At 40.2% G+C, this 21472-nt stretch overlaps 1 protein-coding gene across 2 annotated transcripts in view; it reads right to left on the bottom strand.

Moving 5' to 3' along the window:
• The window catches only part of LOC141140011 (isoaspartyl peptidase/L-asparaginase-like), a 185396-nt gene that overhangs the window by 125812 nt on the left and 38112 nt on the right, over positions 1 to 21472 (bottom strand). The window contains exon 1 of one of the 2 annotated variants that reach the window (XM_073626721.1): positions 16163 to 16264. The exons of the other annotated variant lie outside the window; for it this stretch is intronic. The gene's annotated coding sequence lies outside the window, so the exon portion shown is untranslated. Of the gene's footprint in view, positions 1 to 16162; positions 16265 to 21472 lie in introns of those variants that run through there. 2 annotated transcript variants of the gene reach the window in all.

Genomic DNA, 21472 nt, shown 5'->3' with positions numbered 1-21472 from the left:
GTACATTTCTGCCAATACTGCCAACAATACTGTTACTGCCAGATACACATCAGCACACAGGCATGCTCATATTTGCATTTGCATGTACTCTCAGCACTGGTATTGGCACCCAGCAGCCTATATAAATTGAAACACTCTAGAAGTTGCTGAGTGGTCTTTAGCTTGTTTCTGTTTACCTGATTGCTGATTCTGCCTTACCAATTATGACCCTGTCTTGCCTACCGACCTGCCTTGGGACTTTTACCCCTTTACTGTGACCTCGGCCTGCCTTCTAGACTTCTTACTGTCTTCTGCCCTGTACTTTGTCTGCTGGTACTGACTTTGGCTTGTTTCCTGGACTCTGTCTTTGCTCCCTTAGTTGGTACTACACTGCTTGGCTGTTCCCAATCCTGGTTTGTGCCCTGACTCTGCCTTTGTCTTCTTAGTTGGTTTGCTGCTGCCTGATAATGTCCACACCCAGGAAGGTCCCCAACTTAGTTTCTGTAACCTGCTCTGGTACCACGGTGTTCCTGCGCTTGGTTTTCTACTCTGCACATAGTTACATACACATACATACATGTATATACATACATATGGCAGCAATACAGATCCCATACAGCCTGCAACTCTAGCACTTATGTTACTCCATGCCTTCATACACTCTATCACCACCTTGAAGAGTGTTTGGCAGGAGGTGCAAGATGAGCCCCCTCATCTACATAGCCTCTACTATGTATGTGATAGCTAGTTAAATTAACCTCACATACAGCATCAATATTTGCAAAAAGAAAGATGGCACAAAATATGTGTGTCAAATAGAGTCCATATGGCAAACTGCCATAGAACTGTTGGATGCCAGTCACCTGTATACGGCCTCATTACTGACCATGGTTACAGATGTTGGGACTGCATGCTGAGAAGTTTGAAAATAAATCTGTGGCTAAACAAAAAAAAATCTACTACTGTATGACCAGTTTAAAACCTGGTACACGCATTCTGAATGTCGACCAGTTCAGCAGAAGCTGGATGTTAGAGCGTTCCTGCTGGAAAACCAGCCAATGGCTGCAAGCACTGATCAGTGTATTGAGTGTATTATGGCGGGAGGGGGGGTGGTTAAAATTTGCCCAGTTCAGTTTTGATCCATGTATGGCCGGGTTGACTGTTCTAGTCACTGGCAAACTCTCTGGAAGGTCTGTCACACTTTTTTACCCTCTGGCTGTTAAACTACTTTAAACAACAGAAGTGCTAGAGGGCTGTAACCACCTGTTAAGCTTTAGGTTCCTTGATTAACCCTTTGCACACTGCTGTAAAAATTGTAACATTTTTATCTTCCTAATACTAAGTAAAAGTTCAATGATAAACAGTGTCAACCTGGATATGGACGAAAACTCTGTCAAATATGTGTGTCGATTATAAATTGTAAGTAGGACACCCAGTGGATTGTGGGGTGTGCTATCCCATCTTATCATTCACAATGACACTAATTAAACCACTTAAGGACTGCGCGCTGTCGTTATATGTCGCTACTTTGGCATTAAATACCATTTTTTTGGCAGCAGCTAGCTGCCAAAACCCAGGTATTTTTAAAAACGGGCGGCAGTCCTCTTTCAGGTAAAAGTGGTCTCAGTGGCGGATTTTCTGCAAAATCACTTTTATCGGGGGTGGGAGAGGCCCCCCTCCCGCTGCACTCCGGTCATCTCCTCCACTTACCGGAGCCGTCGGTAGCGACGGAGACGATCGCGTCCGCTCCCCTCACTGCCTGAATGTCGAGTGAGGGAAAGAGGGCCCCCGCTCGGCTCCATAGCATTGGAGGGCGGAAGCGACGTCAAACATCGATTCCACCCAATGCTCTTACAAGGGAACTTACTTTTTTTTCTTTGTAAAAAAAAAAAAAAAATGACATCCATTTTTTTTTTAAATTACATTTTAGTGTAAATATGAGCTCTGAGGTCTTTTTGACCCCAGATCTCATATTTAAGAGGTTCTGTCATGCTTTTTTTCTATTACAAGGGATGTTTACATTCCTTGTAATAGGAATAAAAGTGACCCAAACATTTTTTTTTTAAAGGACAGTGTAAAAGTAAAAAATAAAATAAATAATAATAATAAAAAAAGTAAAGCGCTCTGTCCCGCCGAGCTCGCGTGGAGAAGCGAACGCATATGTAAGTCCTGCCCGCATATGAAAACGGTGTTCAAACCACACATCTGAGGTATCGCTGCGATCGCTAGCGTGAGAACAATAATTCTAGCACTAGACCCCCTCTGTAACTCTAAACATGTAACCTGTATAAATTTTCAATCGTTGCCTATGGCGTATTGTAAGGGTAAAAGTTTGTCGCCATTTCACGAGTGGCCGCTATTTTGAAGCATGACATGTTGGGTATCAATTTACTCAGGGTAACATCATCTTTCACAATATAAAAACAAATTGGGCTAACTTTACTGTTGTCTTATTTTTAAGTCAAAAATTTTTTTTTTTCCAAAATAAGTGCACTTGTAAGACCGCTGAGCAAATACGGTGTGACATAAAGTAGTAAATGACCGCCATTTTTTTCTCTAGGGTGTTAAAAAATATATATATATAATGTTTGGAGACTCTTATTTTCTAGCAAAAAAAAATTATTTTAACTTGTAAACACAGAGTCTGAAAAATAGGCCCGGTCCTTAAGTGGTTAACTAATAGGAAATATTCCAACTTTAATATTTCATATTAGTTAAATGACTCTGTCACTTAAACAATACTGAAAGGGGCTGATCGATATGACATGCAGGTATCCAGAGGTTCACATTATATTGTAAAAAAAAACCCTCTGTTTTTGGAAATAAGCTCAGTTTTTTTATGCACCAAACGTGATACTAACATAACAGGTCTTTGGGGCTAAACAGCAATTTATTTTGAAAAAAATTTACTTTTTTATAATTTTTTTTAAATAAGTACACCTTTTTTGTACACTGTTTTGAGGCTAAAGCAGCAATGCATTTTGTTAAAGTTAACCCCTCCTTTTTGTAAACAGTACACTGAATTTGGAAAGAAACAGCTTGTGTGACAGCAATTTATTATGTCAAAACAGGCCTGTCTTTTAAAGAAAACAAATAGTTTTTACTATACTGTTTGTATATAAATACAGTCCTGGGACTAAAGAGCAAAATTAAATTGAAGAAACATGCCTCTTTTTGTAAATGATTTTTCAGCTCCCAGAACTAAAGCTCAAACATATTTTTCACAATATGCTTCTGTTGTTCCCCCAAAAAGTGCAGCTTTAGTACAGACAGTTTGGAAACATTGCTAGCTCCTGGGACTGGCCACTGGCTTTGAAGCAACCAGAGAACCCTGTGTGGAAAGTTGTTCATGACAACTTCCCAGTACAAAATGCCCACTCTTAGTACTGGCATACGCCAATTCAGAGCTGTTCCTAATTATGGCCAGTTTGCTTATTTGCAACTTTATAGTTATTATTTTTTATTTGTCATGACCATAGATACAGATTCTAAAAGTTGAGGTAATAAAAAGTACCTAAATCTGTGGCACATATCGAAAGCTCAGCAAAATTTTTGCAAAGCTTTCCTGAATTAGGAGCAGGCCATTTTAAAGGGGCCATGTTGCCAAAAAAGTGTTGTAACTGCTTTATTGAATTTCCCCCGTGTTCAAAAATTAAAAAGCTAAAGCTGATTTGAGTCCTTCATCAAACAGAGGATAGTAATGTCAACTTAGATAGAGCAATGCTAATGTACAAAAGGAAACTAAAGCCCCGTACACATGTACCAAAAATCTGCTGGTACAGCAGGAACCAGTCAACTTTTAGTACATGTTCCTTGTCTGTTCAAGAGAAGCTGGTCTAATGACTGACTTTTGTTGGACAGTCTTGCTGGAAAACTAGCATTTTGGTAATGCTTGCAGCCGGTGGCTGCAAGCGCTGATCAGTATATTCTGGGGGGTAAGGGGAGTCCCATCATCAGAATACAATAGCGCTGCGGGAGAGACTGCCACATCACACTTTGTTGTGTTGATGCAGGGATTTGTTAGTTCCCTGTAAAAAACATAACGTATATATCCAGCCTAAATACAGCTGAACATTTAATAGCAAAAGCCACAAAAGTCCTCAGAAAATAATGTGTTTTCCCCAATACTCCCGTTTAGAGTGTTTATATAGCTAGTTGTCTCATTCTGATGGGAGGAAACAGCACAGCAGTCTTCTCTCCAGTGGTAACTCAGTAGTCAAGCTTCTCCCCAGCTAGGTTGAAATTGCTCCCCAGTGGAAGGGGGTAGGTTGGGGGTGTTACAGTGTGCCACATAGCTGTGATGGAGAGAAGAATCAGAATAGCTACAACAGTGCATATCAGGATGTTCCCCCTCCCCTTCACTCAGGTATAGGAGGGTAAATGATGTTGGTGAGCTCTGTGCTTGAAGTTATGCATGCACAGTATATTTGTAAGGACCAGGATCAGAGCAGAGCAGAAGGTTGTAGTTCTGGTGTCCATCAGCGGTTGTCTCTCAGCTGTCAGCAGATCCCAGTAATCATTTTCCAGGAGGAATAGAGCACCACCTCTCCCCCCCACCCCAAAATATTCTCCATCAGCATCCATTGCAATATCTGCAGCCTCAAGTGATAGGGAGAGAAGTCTGAAAAGGGGTTTGAGAGGCTTACTTTATGGCATATCAAGCAGGGAAGAGGGTCAGCGTGGGGTCACACCGAGTAGGTCTAAGCATAGACTTGAACTTCATTGTAAGTCTCCTAACCTCACCCTGCTCTTTTTAGAAGCATCTTTGGAAAGGTAGCAGTCTCTTTCACATCTGCTGGCATGGAAGAAATAGTTTCCCCCCAATCACCTTCATGCCCAGTGTCTGAGTGCCAGCTTTGCAAACCTGCCAGCTTTACCGTTGCTTCTATTACAGCTGATGGGGTTTTCCCTTTCCATAAGTTTATGGTTTGTGCTGCACCACAGTGGAAGGTACCTAGATCCCTTTTTTGTCCAGAAGGCTATCTCTGCTCTCCACCAGCATATGGCAGAAAATACACTATATTGCCAAAAGTATTGGGATACTTGCTTTTACACGCACATGAACTTTTATGGCATCCCAGTCTTAGTCCGTAGGGTTCAATATTGAGTTGGCCCACCCTTTGCAGCTATAACAGCTTCAACTCTTCTGGGAAGGCTGTCCACAAGGTTTAGGAGTGTGTCTATGGGAATGTTTAACCATTCTTCCAGAAGCGCATTTGTGAGGTCAAGCACTGATGTTGGACGAGAAAGCCTGGCTCGCAGTCTTTGCTCTAATTCATCCCAAAGGTGTTCTATCGAGTTAAGGTCAAGACTCTGTGCAGGCTGACACATGTAAGCATCTCTCTTTAATGCTCTAACCAGCATTCTCTTATTCTACACAAGTCACCCGTGTGTCTCCGCCTGTGGTCATATCGCATCTTATTGCAATATCTACCAGTATCTAGAGAATTTACCCTGTAAGGGGATTACTGGTGAATATTGCCCATCTATTAGACTCTGCTCCTCAGCAAACCCAGTCATATTCAGCTTATGGTTCACTCAATGTCACAAGCCTGTACAATATTTGTGTCTTTTTGTTTTGTGTAATAACAAAGCATTGTGTGTGCATTGTGAGGAACTGTGTATTGTGAGTATCTGTGTAGTGTGTGTGTATTGTGAGTACCTGGGTATGGTGAGTGCCTGAGTACCTGTGTATTGAGAGTATTGTGAGTGCACGTGGACTGTGAGTACACTTGGACTGTGAGTACAAGACTGCTGTGAGTGCACGTGGACTGTGAGATGGAGTGTCCTAAAATACGATTTTAGGGACTTAGGAGCTAAATTGAGGAAAAGGACCTCAAAGGTAGTATTCTCAGAAATACTACCAGTATCTTGAGCCACACCAGAAAGGCAGAGGGATATTAGGGAAGTAAACAAGTGGCTGAGGAGCTGGTGTAGAAAGGAGGGGTTTGGGTTCCTGGAGTACTGGAGATAGTATGCGACCGGTCTAAACTACGTGGCATGTTTACCAATGCCAAGAGTCTGGCGGACAAGATGGGAAAATTAGAGCTACTGTTGCACGAGGAGGATTTTGATTTTGTAGGAATTACAGAAACTTGGTTCGACAGCTCTCAGGATTGACTGGCAACTATTCAAGGGTATTCCCTATATTGCAGGGATAGAGAGGGTAAAAAAGGTGGTGTATGCCTGTATATAAAAAATGATGTACAAGTGAATGTGAGAGATGACATCACTAAGGGAGCAAGGGAGGATGTGGAATCCTCATGGGTAGAGCTACAAAGGGAGTAAACTAAGGGGAAAGTAATACTGGGAGTATGCTATAGGCCCCCTAACCAGAGGGAGGAGGTGGACCTCCTATCACAATTTGGAGTAGCGTCAAGAATGGGAATTGTCATTATAATGATGGATTTTAATTATCCAGACATAGACTGGGTGGAAGGAACCGCGCATTCATCTAAGGCTCGCCAGTTCCTAAATGTCTTGCAGGACAATTTCATGGGTCAGATGGTAAATGAACCAACTAGAAACAAAGCGTTACTAGACCTACTAATTACCATCAATACAGACCTGATCACGGATGTGGAAATACGGGGCAATTTAGGAAACAGCAATCACAGGTATATTAGTATAAATCACATGAATAGGAAACATAAGGAAAATACAAAGACACTGAATTTCAAAAGAGCCAACTTCCCTAAACTATGATCCTTGCTAGAAGATAATAATTGGGATAAAATCTTAGGAACAAAGAACATGGAGGAAAAATGGGTATGCTTTAAGAGCATATTAAATAAGGGCATTAGCCAGTGCATCCCAATGGGAAATAAATGTAAAAGACCTAATAAAAGTCCTGTGTGGCTATATGCATATAAAAGCAAAGGAGAAGGCCTTCAAAAAATACAAGGCTGAGGGATCATCATCAGCATTCCAACTTTACAAAGGATGCAACAAGAAATGTAAGGGTGAAATCAGGGCAGCTAAGATAGAACACGAAAGGCACATAGCTGGAGAATAAAAAAAAATCCCAAGAAATTCATTAAATACATAAATAGTAAGGAAGGGAGGTCAGATCATATTGGTCCCAAAAATGATGAAGGGAATATGGTTACTAAGGATGGAGAGATGGCGAAGGTATTACATTGATTCTTCTCCTCAATCTTCACGAAGAAAATGGGGGGCTTCAGTAACCAAAACTGCAATGTTTATCCTCATGACATGTCATAGGAAGCACCCTCATGGCTAACAGAGGACAGAATTAGAAATAGACTTGAAAAACTTAACATTATTAAGTCACTGGGATCAGATGACTTGCACCCAAAGGTCCCTAAGGAGTTCATAAGAGACAAGTGTGTTTGTTCCATCCCTAATCAGTTACCCTAAGTGTCTTGTTTCATATAAAGTTCCGTTCCCCCCCCCCTTTGCCCCCTTTTCCCTTCTGTGTCTCCATAAGGAGTTCAGTCAAGTAATTGCCAGATCATTGTTCCTAATTTTTACGAACAGTCTATTGACTGGAATGGTACCAGCTGATTGCAGAAAAGTACCAATATTTTAAAAAGGGCCAAGATGCATCCCTGGGAATTACAGACCAGTTAGCCTAACATCAATTGTATGCAAGCTCTTGAAGGGGATGATAAGGGACTATATACAAGATTATAGTAATGACAACGGTATCATTAGCAGTAATTAGCATAGATTCAAGAAGAATCGTTTTCCAAACCAATCCATTCCTTTGTTTACCAAACCTTCTTTGAGGAGGTGAGTTGCCATCTAGATAAAGGAAGGCCTGTAGACATGGTGTATCTGGATTTTGCAAAAGCATTTGATACAGTTCCCCATAAACGTTTACTGTACAAAGTAAGGTTCATTGGCATGCACCATAGGGTAAGTACACGGATTGAAAAGCGGCTACAAGGGCGAGTTCAGAGGGTAGTGATAAATGGGGAGTACTCAGAATGGTCCAGGTGGAAAGTGGGGTCCCCCAGGGTTCTGTTCTGGGACCAATCCTACTTAATTTATTCATAAACGACCTGGAGGATGGCATAAACAGCTCAATCTCTGTATTTGCGGACGATACTAAGCTAAGCAGGGCAATAACTTCTCCGCAGCATGTGAAAACCTTGCAAGAAGATTTGAACAAATTAATGGGGTGGGTAACTCCATGGCATATGAGGTTTAATGTAGAAAAATGTAAAATAATGCCCTTGGGTAGCAAAAATATGAATGCAATCTACTCACTAGGGGGAGAACCTCTGGGGGAATCTAGGATGGAAAAGGACCTGGGGTCCTAGTAGATGACAGGCTCAGCAATGGCATGCAATGTCAAGCTGCTGCAAGCAAAGCAAACAAAATATTGACATGCATTAAAGGGGATTAACTCCAGAGATAAAATGATAATTCTCCCACTTTATAAGACTCTGGTCCGGCCACACCTGGAGTATGCTGTCCAGTTCTGAACACCAGTCCTCAGGAAGGAGGTACTGGAAATGGAGAGAGTACAGAGAAGGGCAACAAAACTAATAAAGGGACTGGAGGACCTTAGTTATGAGGAAAGGTTACGAGTACTGAACTTGTTCTCTCTGGAGAGGAGACGCTTGAGAGGGGATAATATTTCAATGTACAAATACCGTACTGGTGACCCCACAATAGGGATTAAACTTTTCCATGAAAGGGAATTTAATAAGACACCTGGTCATTCACTCAAATTAGAAGAAAAGCGGTTTAACCTTAAACTGCGTAGAGGGTTCTTTACTGTAAGAGCGGTTAGGATGTGGAATTCTCTTCCACAGGCAGTGGTTTTAGCAGGGAGCATCGATAATTTCAAAAAACTATTAGATAAACACCTGAACGACCACAACATACAGGGATATACAATGTAATACTGACATTAACTCACACACATAGGTTGGACTTGATGGACTTGTGTCTTTTTTCCAGCTCGCCTACTATGTAACACTTTCATTTTAAATTATTGACTAAAACCTAAAAATGTGGCCTACAAAAGCTTCTTTCATAGTGTATATAGATTCTATACAATATTTATTGCTTTTTTTCTCTGAAATAACACTCATTTTGATTTCTTGATTAAAGGTTTCTTAGTCTTTCCCTCTGAAACCGCGGCTTTCTAAAGTTTACTATAGTGTGCATGGTGTGCATGGAGCCTGTACAATATTTGAGACTTTTTTCTGTGATATAATACACTCTAATTTGATTTGTTGATAAAAGCCTGCCTGGTCTCTCTGTTGTACACTGCAAGCTACTAAAGCTGTCTGCATAGGTTGCTTCAATTCTGTACAATATTTCTGGCTTTTGTCAAGCAACCTGTCATCAATGAATGTAGCTCATGTGTATCAAATCATTACTTGGAAAGTCTCAGATAAACAGCATGTCTTCACAGCTGTCATTACACAGTGAAAGCAAACTGCAATGAGCATGTGAACAGGCACTGACAACAATGGCAGGATATATAGACATAAGCCAGCAGGTAAGTAAGGTGAAACACATATCAATATTTAGCTGATCCCAAGGCTTCTGCAGACAAGGCAATGCCAAAATGTTGAGATACACAGTCACTGTGTTACTTATATATAAAACACACTCAAGATACCGTAGCTCTACCCGGTTATCAATGAGATAATCAGCCCTGTGCCATAGCACCAGTTTGTGCTCACTGAATGCAGCCACACTGTGTCATGCTGTTGTCTCTGCTGTATATGAAAGCTGAACATTATGGTGCTTCTTGTCATCTACCCAGAACCCTGCCAGGCTGTGGGTCCCCTGTGCACACAGAGGGGAGCCTACACTGACTAGTTTCGTCCATTTCCATGTAGACTTTGTCAAGGTGTAAATTAGTCTGCTAAACACTACCTTAAGTAAGCAGGTAAACACTGCCTTTCACTAGTTCTTAACCACCTCAAGTCCAGACACTTTCACCCCCTTCCAATCTGGACCATTTTTTCCATACTTTGAATGACAATTACTCAGTCATGCAAAACTGTAGCCTAATACAATTGTTTTTTTTTTTTTTTGAGTGAGATGTAATCACCGCTGGGTTTTTATTTTTTGCTAAATAAGCAAAAAAAAAAAAATACCAAAAATAAAAAAACTTCTTAGTTTCTGTTTTAAAAATTTGCAAACGTTGCAAATTAATACCCTTGCTCATAATTTTAGGCCAATATACTGTTACATTTATTGGGTTAAAATGAGCCAAGTCAGTTTATAATATTTAGTTTGTGTGAAAGTTATAGAGTCTGTATATTTGAAAATAGATCAGTCCTGATGTACAGTACTAATTCATTTTTTGTCAAGACAGTACAAATGACCTCTTTTTGAAAAGTAGACAGTCCAAGGTATTTAGTAAGAGGCATGATGAGTTTTTAACTTTTTTTTCACAAAGTTGTCATTTTAAAAAGTTATTTCTTACAAACAGCATGAGCATAATTACAATTACACACCCAAAACACATTCTGCTATGCCTCCTGAGTATGAGGATACCACACGTGTTATACTTCTTCACAACTTAGATGCATAGAGGGGTCCAGGATTCAAGGAGTACCTTCAGGCATTCCAGGGGCACAAATTACACACCTAACTTCCTAACTACCCATCACAACTTTGTAGGCCCTGAAGCACCAGGACAGTGGAAACACCCACAAAATGACCCAATTTTAAAAAGCAAAAACACTTCAAGGTGTTTTCCGAAAGGCATAATAAGTCTTTTGAAAATGTAATTTTTTGCCACAAGTTTTTGGAAAATGCAGGAAAAGAAAATTAAAATTTAATTTTTTTTACACAAAGTTGTTCATTAATAGAATATTTCTAACATGCACTACTTAGAAATACACCCCAAAACACATTCAGCTACCCCTCCTCCTCCAGTGTGGCGATAAAACATGCATGAGACTTTTTCACAGCCTACTCACACAGAGGGACTCAAAATCCAGCCTCACATTGGTCAAGCTGTGCCTCGACTTCCTGTTTTAAGGCCACTGGTACATTGCCTGGTACACATTGGACTGGAGGAACACTTGCGTCAAGGTCGAAATTAACTTCCCCTGGAACAGATTCTACCGGCCCAGTAAAAACATCACTAAATTCCTGCAATAGCTGTTATTTTGTCAAAGGCCCTTTGAATTGATTGTCCATCACATTGAGCTCTGTGGCGATGGAGAAATGCATCAGCCCTAGACGCTCACAGGTTGAGACGGATAACAGTAGCTTTTGGCAGGCTTCCACAATTTCAAATTCTAGCTTGTGTATCAGTCCACGAATGACACATTCAGTCCTGAGGAGTCCATAATTTTTTCTCTCAAGCACATTACATCACACGTTGCTCCTGAATCGAGCTGGCAGGATCGAGACTTATAATTTCATTTTAAAGTGACAAACCATTTCTTCCCTCTGGATTCACAGCGATGATCAATTCACTGCTGTATATCACTTCAGCGGTGTATGGCTCTTCCTCACATGCAGATGTGTCCTCCATGGTGTGTAATTTTCCTATTGACGGCTGTTTGTTACTTGACAACAAACGTTTGGAAAATTATTTGCTCTTCCAGAGGACCTACAAGACTTCCCATAAGCTTGGCACTGCTCTTTAGTTCTTCTTTGCACAGTCCTGCAATATTTGCATGCTATAGGGATGGCAACATTTGTGCTGGATGGTCAGCGTTGCTGCTACTGTTTTCTCATGTGGTGTCGCTGCATTGCAATGTTAATGCTGTCGATCTGCTATCTGTCCTGTTCCATAACTTTCAGATGTCTGTCAGTGAGCTCTGCTGTATGGCACATTTCAATGGCTGTGTTTAAGTCATACTGTCTTGCATGTGCTCTCACCAGCTATACCAAGAAGAATTTTGTCCCTTATTAATTCATCTTTTAGAGTACTATATTCACAAGTTCCTGCCTTTTTTCTCAAGCGTATAACAAAGTTATCAAGAGATTCTCCCTCTTCTTGTTTGCAGCATCCAAACACATATCTTTCATAAATGACATTTTTAGTAGGTTTGAAATAAGCTTCCAGTGCATCTAAAATGGCTGTAACATTCTCTTGCTGCTCTGCCGTGAGGTTCAGATTGTGCCTATACACACGCCTGCATTCTCTGCCCATGACTCTTCTCAGAGTTGCTGCCTGCACTGCTGCAGGTTTCTCATTCAACCCTGTAGCCAGGGAAAAATCCTAAAACTTAGCTCTGAATGTTTCCCAGTTGCTGCTCCAATCCCCACAGATTGTTAGCCTCTCTTGGGGGAGGAATATAATTTATGGCAGCCATATAGTCGTTAAGTCTCAAAATTCTCAAATATCAGAAAATGCACGTAACTCACAAAACAGAGCTATATCGCAAAGCTGCTGCATTCCAAACAAGAGGCTCAATCCCTATTCCAGTCACTTCTGACACCATGTTTCAAGTATAGAAATGAAGACACTGCAAGCTGTTAGTTTGAGGAGTCATGTTGAACTGTATTTGTATAGCTCCATAACAGGCACTGGTCACTTTTAAATACATTTAGTATAACAGCAGTGGCAATACATTAGAGCCAGCAGCTAGACAAGGAGGGGGGGGGGGTCTTAATCTCAGGGGTTGTTTACATAAGAATTTTTTGTATATGCATTTTGTTGATCACATGCACAATTTGGGAAAATGTAGTTATATTTATTTATTTCTTCACACATCAGTGCGGGTCATTTTTTTAATATTATACTGTGCAATGAGTCTGTAAAAAAACTTCAAGCTGTTGCCTCTAAAATAGTAAACACTATTTTTTAAATCAATGGCAAAAACTGCCTTGTCTCTTCCTCTTACATTGCAGTCCAATCAATTGGCTTGCATATTTTGATACTGAACTGCATGTGTGGCTATTGTATCTGAAATATTACACTTGATTTTTTTTTCATTTCAGGATTAATCTGCCTTATCTGTGGAATGTGAGTTTATGAATTTGAAGTGCTTTAGTGCACTCTGTTTTGTCATTTTGTTAAACTATTAAGACAATACACTCTGGTAATGTGTAAAAAAAAAATCACACACTATACTATGAAACTTTTTTGCACTGACCAATTGGTACAACATCAAGGGCTTTTCTAAAGCTTTAAGGATCTGTTGTGGCTGCTTTTTTCACCATTCAATTGGGGCCTATTACAGCTAAATAAAAATAATCAGTTGCTGCAGCCAAGGCGGCTAATTAAGCGGAAACAAGGAAAGTGTCACTAAGTGTAGCAGATCGTAATATGCTCATTATGCCCCCATAATGGGCTACTCACATGATAAAAGACATAAACAGGCTCATCTGAAATGCGGTGGTGCTTGTCCTTCATCCTTCTGCAATGCTTTGGCGGTGAGGAGATGGCCTGCTGGTGCCGGGAGCCGAATGAGGAATTCTGCTGGGGGAACCCAGTGTCCCAGTCGAACACAGCATGGCTCACGGTAAAGCAGAAGAGGCTTCACAGGTCCCAGGACTCAATGTGGCGCATTCCGTAGCATGCGCCATGTTACCTTGGAGCATGCGCACTCCTTTTTCAAGCCCTGCTAAGACTGATAATTAAATGCTCTTTTTTTGAAGGCTGAAATTATTACGTTTTGGGTACTGCTGCTACTGTATCCAAGGCAGGCAAAAATATAAAAGTAGATCAATCAATTACTAATTCAAATTATGTGATGCCAAAATACAGTGTTGTTGATGCTGTTCATGATAATATTACTATTTTATAATACCACATACAGCTTAACCGCTTAAGCCCCGGAAGATTTTACCCCCTTCCTGACCAGGGCGTGGTCGTGCGACATTGCACCCAAACAAAATTGACATCCTTTTTTTCCCACAAATAGAGCTTTCTTTTGGTGGTATTTGATCATCTCTGTGGTTTTTATTTTTTGCGCTATAAACAAAAAAAGAGCGACAATTTTGAAAAAAAAGTAATATTTTTTTACTTTTTGCTATAATAAATATCCCCCAAAAATATATAAAAAACACATTTTTTCCTCATTTTAGGCCAATATGTATTCTTCTACATATTTTTGGTAAAAAAAATCGCAATAAGCGTATATCGATTGGTTTGCGCAAAAGTTATAGCGTATACAAAATAGTTGATAGTTTTATGGCATTTTTATTATTTTTTTTTTTTTGAATGGCGGCGATCTGTGATTTTTATCATGACTGCGACATTATGGCGGACACATTGGACACTTTTGACACTATTTTGGGACCATTATCATTTATACAGCGATCAGTGCGATAAAAATGCACCGATTACTGTGTAAATGACACTGGCAGGGAAGGGGTTAACCACTAGGGGGCGATCAAGGTGTTAAGTGTGTCCTAGGGAGTGATAGTAACTGTCGGGGGGATGGGCTTCAACTCACATGACAACTATCACTGCTCCCGATGACAGGGAGCATTGATCTCTGTCATGTCACAAGGCAGAACGGGGAAATGCCTTGTTTACATAGGCACTTTCCCATTCTGCGGCTCCGTGACATGATCGCTGGGAGACCGGCGGACATTGAGTCCGCCGGCCATGCGGGCACGGTCGCACTGTACGCGGCCCGCTAGCCCCGACAATTAAAGGGGACATACAGGTACCCCCATTTGCCGCCGCTGCCATTGTGCCATCGCATATCGGTGTGCAGCGGTCAGCAAGTGGTTAAAGGCATCTTTCAAGCATGTCATTGAAAATAATTGTGTTTTTCTAATGTCACCCTCAAAGTTACAAAGGAGGGCCCTCTCCCCACTGTATGGTGTTTTTTATCTCTTTTTTGCATTGCACATTTCCCCTATGGCAGTGCCCAGCTCCCCATGCTCTTTGACCATCTTGTGCCTATTAGATTTGAAAATGGGCCAAACTCATTTTCAAGATTTCAGCAGGGTTTAGATTGCAATTTGCAATTGTTGGACTTTGTGATGGGTTAAAAAAACACCCCAGGAACCAAACCCAGGCTGATTCATTCATCATCAGAGAAAAGCACCACAAGTTCAAACTTGTTGAATCATTTTAATTATTGCAAGTATTAAGGGTGAATTGGAGATCACCTGAACAAAAATAGAAATCCTTTGACAAGTTTGCCTATAGGTAACCTATATTAAAAAAATAAATAAATAAATAAAAAAAATAATATATATATATATATATATATATATATATATATATATATATATAATCAGTGTAAATATAAGATTTGTCTCTATTTAACTTTTATATGTGTTTTTCTTTCATCGCCTTATACTGTTTTGATTGACATTAGTGGTTTATTACTAGTTATTACCTTGCAGAAGAAACCTTTAAGCCTGGTTTCTGTTTTATTTTTTACAGCAGGTTGAGCAAAAATCATTTCTGCAACCCTCTTATTTATACAGATTAAAGTTAAGAGTTTTTAGGATTCTTTATGTTGTATTATATATAATTTTATTTATTACATTTTACTGGAATACAGAATAGATAGTATAGATTTATCTAAAAATTACTATAATATTGCATCTGTAAGACTGATCTACTTTACCAGCCATTCAGTGTTCTCTGCCCCTCTCTGCCAGTCCCTCCACAGGTTTCCACTCACTCAACAAATAAAATTCAAAGTACTAACAATTACTTACAAGCCATCCACAACTCTGCCCCCAGCTACATCACTAACCTAGTCTCAAAATACCAACCAAGCCGCTCTCTTCAGTCCTCCCAAGACCTCCTGCTCTCTAGCTCCCTTGTCACCTCCTCCCATGCTTGCCTCCAGGATTTCTGCAGAGCTTCTTCCACCCTTTGGAACTCCCTACCCCAATCTGTCTGACTGTCTCCTAATCTAGTCATCTTTAGAAAATCCTTGAAAACCCTTTTCTTTAAAGAAGCCTATCCTGCGTCTAACTAATAAACAGTTTTTTTACTTTCTTCCCTCAGCTCATTCCCCACAACTATTACCTTTTGTATCACTTGTCCCTCCCTCTTAAATTGTAAGCTCTAACGAGCAGGGCCCTCTGATTCCTCTTGTACCAAATTGTAATGTAACTGTAATGTCTGCCTTCATTTTGAAGAAATGAACTGCGCAAACTGTGCTATACAACGGTGCTATATAAATCCTGTATAATAATAATGATCAATACTTTTCTATAGCAACTGCAGTTTGTTTCAGGAACCTCATAAATAATTTGCTAATACCTCATGCTATGCAATATGCCTGATATAGCAGTAAAAGTAACTTACCTGCAGCTTCTTAGAATATTGTTGTAGAATTCATTCAAAACATTTAGATCTTTCCAACAGTTACACAATGTTGCTGTTAGGCTAAAACATTACGCCGTGTGCATTTTTCTTGAAATCAGTCAAAACTGTTAATTATTGACTGTCAGCTTTATGCTTATCTGGCATTCTTATCGGGTTTACGTAAAGGGCTACAAGCCATATAAAACACACCATTGTAAATGAAAAATGAAAATTGTAAAATTGTTTTCTTTCTGTGTAGCACAATTGTGTGGTACCCTGAGTTTTAGGTCTATTTATCTTTACCCTTTATCCTATCTTTAGAAAAGTGCCACACTTTACAACTTTTTTGCATTCACACTAGAGGTAACTTAGGTTTGGCGGTAGCAGAAATACTCATGGAATAATGCAATCAGCCCCAAGGCCATCAGGTGACATTGGTTTAGTAAAGTTAGTAATGGCTTCCAGGAATACACACACACACATACCCACACACAAACACACACACTTTAAATGTTATAATACAGCTATCACACAATGTTATTATAATAAGAAACATAAAATGATTTATACACTTTTTACCGCAATGTTATCTAATTTAGCACACTTGCAATTCCTGGATCCTCTTCAAACAGCCACTGGCTTAATGCACACGTGTTACAACCAGCATACTAAAATAGAAATGGAATCATAAGTATGTAATACTATAGCTAAGGTTCAAAGAGTTCAGTGTGAGCACTGCAGTATACAAATTCTTTCTCATGCAGAATTCCTGAGTGTTTTTAATTGATCACAGTAAGACAGTATTATAGTAAATCTATGGTAAAAAGCTTTACATTTGAACCATTATTAAGCAAACACTTAAAGGTTTTGTTTACATGATGATTTTAAATATAATTGTATTTCTAAGTATCTAATTTAGGAATTATTTTAATAAAGGATTTTCTATTTCTTAAAGGAGAGTCTTCATAAATTCTAGACTCGGACTGTAAGTAGGCCTTCATCTCTTCCTAAATTTAGTTTATTTCCTTCCTTTTAGTGCCATGGACCCCTTCCCCTGTCAATCAGCTGTTCATATGTAGATGAGGAGCTTTGCATAGATAGATTTGAATACTAACAAAGATATACGCAGACACTACAATGTGTATACTTTAGTACTGTTGTTACCTTAAAAAAAATTTAGGTCAGTACAGGTTCACATTAATATACAGCGGGTAAAATAAGTATTGCACACATCACCATATTTCTAGGTAAATATATTTCTATATATATATGTCGCTAATAACACATGCAATCCATACATAAAAAGAAACCAAAACCTTTAAGTTCAGAAATTAGGTTATGTGTAATAAAATGAAATAACACAGGGAGAAAGTATTCAACATATGAAGAAAGGGAGGTGCAAAAAGGCATAGAAAGCCAAGACACCAGCTGAAATCTATCAATAATTAGAAAGCAATCCTGCCCCTTGCCAATTATTATGGGCTGGTTCAGTCTCAACTGATGGCATATAAAAAGGTGTCTCATTGCCAAGGTGTCACACAAGAAACATCCCATGATAGGTAAAAGCAAAGTGCTCTCTCAAGACCTTTGCAACCTTATTGTTGCAAAACATACTGATGGCATTGGTTGCAGAAGGATTTCTAAACTTCTGAATGTTCCAGTGAGCACTGTTAGGGCCATAATCCAGAAGTGGAAAGAACATCATTTCACCATAAACCATCCAGAACCAGGTGCTCCTCATGGGATTTCTGACAGAGGAGTGAGAAGAATTATCAGAAGAGTTGTCCAAAGGCCAAGGACCACTTATGGAGAGATTCAGAAAGACCTGGAATTAGCAGGTACAATTGTTTTAAAGAAAACAATAAGTAATGCACTCATCCGCCATGGCCTGTATGCACGCTCACCACGCAAGACTCCATCACTGAAGTAATAACATGTTGAAGCTCGTTTAAAGTTTGCTGTACAACATTTAGTCAAGCGTGTGAAATACTGGAAGAATATAATCTGGCCAGATGAGACCAAAATGTAACTCTTTTGATGCCATAAAACACACCACGTTTTGAGGTCAAATGGCACTGCACATCACCCCAAAAACACCTCCATTCCAACAGTGAAGTTTGGAGGTGGGAACATCATGGCGGGTGGCTGTTTTTCACCATACGGTACTGGCAAACTTCATGTCATTGAAGGAAGGACATTCTTGATAAAAATCTGCTGCCATCTAACAGGATGATGAAGATGATATGAGGGTGGACATTTCAGCAAGACAATGAGCCCAAACACAAAGCCAGGGAAACTCTCAATTTGCTTCAAAGAATGAAAATAAAGCTGCTAGAATCCAATCACCTGACTTGAATCCAATAGACAATCTATGGAAAGAACTAAAGATCAGAGTTAATATAAGAGGCCCATGGAACCTTCAAGATTTGTGTGGAGGAATGGGCCGAAACCTGAGCAGTGTATGTGACTAGTTTCTCCATACATGAGGCGTCTTAAAGCTGTTATTACCAACAAAGGATTTTGTACGAAATGAAATAAATTTCAATTAGCGTGTTCAATACTTTTTCCCTGTGTCATTCCATTTTATTACAAATAACTTCATTTTTGAACTTATTTGTTTTGGTTTCTTTGTATGTATGGATTGCATGGGTTGTTACCGACATGTGGTGCAAATTTCATGTCAATAGCACCTTTAGAAATATATTTAGCTAGAAAAATGGTGACATGTTCAATACTTATTTTACCCGTTGTAACCTCATGGAGATCCATCTTCTACAGTTCCTTGGGTGTACCATAACTGGAGCCTCAGACACAAATTGTTGTAATACAACAGTCACCTATGGATGGTAGGGTAACTGAATGAACAGCTGTAACCCACCAAGGCACTGTATAATATAGAGGACCCAGTGTTGCTATTCCTTGCAGACTATGGGAATAGGTACCCCTTGTTTCCTTCATTAGTAGTTTGACAAATAGTTCTGAGAATCAGTGAGAGGTTTGAAACCTGGGTTCATGAGTCAGGGAGATCTTTAAAGCATGGGTCTATGGGCCTATGCGAGCTTTAAAGCTTGGGTCCATGAGCAAGTGAAAGCTTTGAAACATGGGTTCATAAGTCTTTGAAACATAGAACAGTGACAACAAAAAAAAGAAAACAAGTGGTCTATAGAGTTGAAACCTTTTGAGAGGATTGGGTCCAAGTCAGTGAATAGTGAGAAACTGGATACAGTTTATGTATAACTAGACGTGAGGCGCACCAAGGTGGCACCGCCTCAGACGACGTCCTATGATGAAACGCATAAGGTGCAGCTTGATACGCACTCACGTTACTTCTGGTTGTGAAGTTCCAGCCCGTGGAATGCACGCCGGTCTGGAGCTCATGGTTTGCAACCAGGATATGCCAGCTGCTATACTTGACTGTGTCAAGTTTTGTTTTTGTTCTTAAATACTTTTATATGGGTTTTAATAAAGGAATAATTCGGATTTACACTATGAGTGCTCATCTCTTTCGTCCATGAGGATATCCTGCATTGAGCCACAGAGGTGATTATTGTAAACTCTCTCATTCGAGGTGGAAAATCCCTGGAGGGGCTGAGGCGCCTAGATACCCCAGTGTTTACTGAGCCAGGGAGGAGGTGATCGTTCCGGGAACTGCCAGATATTCACTATATGCACTTTACTCCTGCAGGGGTGCAGGGTTCTGGTGAGTGGGGAACTGAGGGGGAGCACAGATGTCACTTGATCCACTGCATGCCTAGCCACAAGTCATCTTGACAAAGCACAAAAGTCACTTGAAATCGTGTCATTCATCTGCAACATTTATGAACAAACTTTATCATTTTAATTTCAAATATTTTGCATTTTTTGCTTCTTCATTGGACCTTCATCATTTGTTTACTATATATCTTTTGTTTTTAATCATTTTTTGATTGCCTTACTTTTATATTTTTTTCACAAATAAGTAACCCCTATTCACGTGGGTTATAAGGTTACCACATATGACTAGAATAAAAGATAGGTTCCTCAGGTTGGGACTAGAATAAAAGATAGGTTCCTCAGGTTGGGACTAGGGATGAGCTTTGTGTTCGAGTCGAACCCATGTTCGTCTCGAACATCGTCTGTTTGATCGCTCGCCGAATTGCGAACGATATGGGCCGTTCGCGCCAAATTCGAGTGGCGCGTCACAGCCCATAATTCACTGCAAAATCGCAGTGCATTGCTGGCTGATGATTGGCCAAGCATGCACTATGACCTGCATGCTTGGCCAATCACAGCGCCGTCTGTACAGAGAGTGGCTTTGGCCAATTTTGGCTCAGGGGGTTTAGTACACGCCTCACACTATATAAGGCCGCCTGCACGTCGGCCCTGTGTAGTGTGTTCCGGCGTTGAGAGACAGAGACAGAGAGACAGTGTCATTTGATTTAAGTTAGATAGATTAGGCAGGACAGTCAGTCGGTTAGCTGCACTTACAGTGTATTGTGTATATATATGCATCCCAGGTGTTGTATATATATATATATATATATATATACACACACTGTATTCAGTTTAGCTAGATCCGTTCCTGTTATTATCTTCCTACCTACAGGCAGGTGTTGTTACAGCATTTGAAGAAAATTGCTGGTTCTTCTGATCCTATTAGTCCAATTAGCTACAGTATTTACAGTTAGTGCAGTGCGTCCTCTGCACAGTGTGCACCTAAAACTACCCATAGAAGATTGGTGGTGTTTTTCTGATCCTATCACTACCACAGGCAGCTACATTATTTTTTAGTGTAGTGCGACCTCTGCACAGTGTTCAGCTAAAGCTACAAGTTAGTGTAGTGCGACCTCTGCACAGTGTTCAGCTAACGCTCAAAGTTAGTGTAGTGCGACCTCTGCACAGTGCTCAGCTAAAGCTACCTGTAGAAGGTTGTTGTTGTTTTCCTGATCCTATCACTATCGCAGGCAGCTACATTATTTACACGTTAGTGTAGTGCGACCTCTGCTCAGTGTTCAGCTAAAGCTCCAAGTTAGTGTAGGGCTACCTCAGCACAGTGTTCAGCTAAAGCTCCAAGTTAGTGCAGTGCGACCTCTGCACAGTGTTCAGCTAAAGCTCCAAGTTAGTGTAGTGCGACCTCTGAACAGTGTTCAGCTAAAGCTCCAAGTTAGTGTAGTGCGACCTCTGCACAGTGTTCAGCTAAAGCTACAAGTTAGTGTAGTGCGACCTCTGCACAGTGTTCAGCTAAAGCTCCAAGTTAGTGTAGTGCGACCTCTGCACAGTGTTCAGCTAAAGCTCCAAGTTAGTGTAGTGCGACCTCTGCACGGTGTTCAG

Source organism: Aquarana catesbeiana, linkage group LG04 (assembly GCF_042186555.1).
Source record: "Aquarana catesbeiana isolate 2022-GZ linkage group LG04, ASM4218655v1, whole genome shotgun sequence".
NCBI lineage: Eukaryota > Metazoa > Chordata > Amphibia > Anura > Ranidae > Aquarana > Aquarana catesbeiana.
The sequence above is the reverse complement of the archived record's forward strand: the minus strand, read 5'-3'. Positions and strand labels throughout refer to the sequence as shown.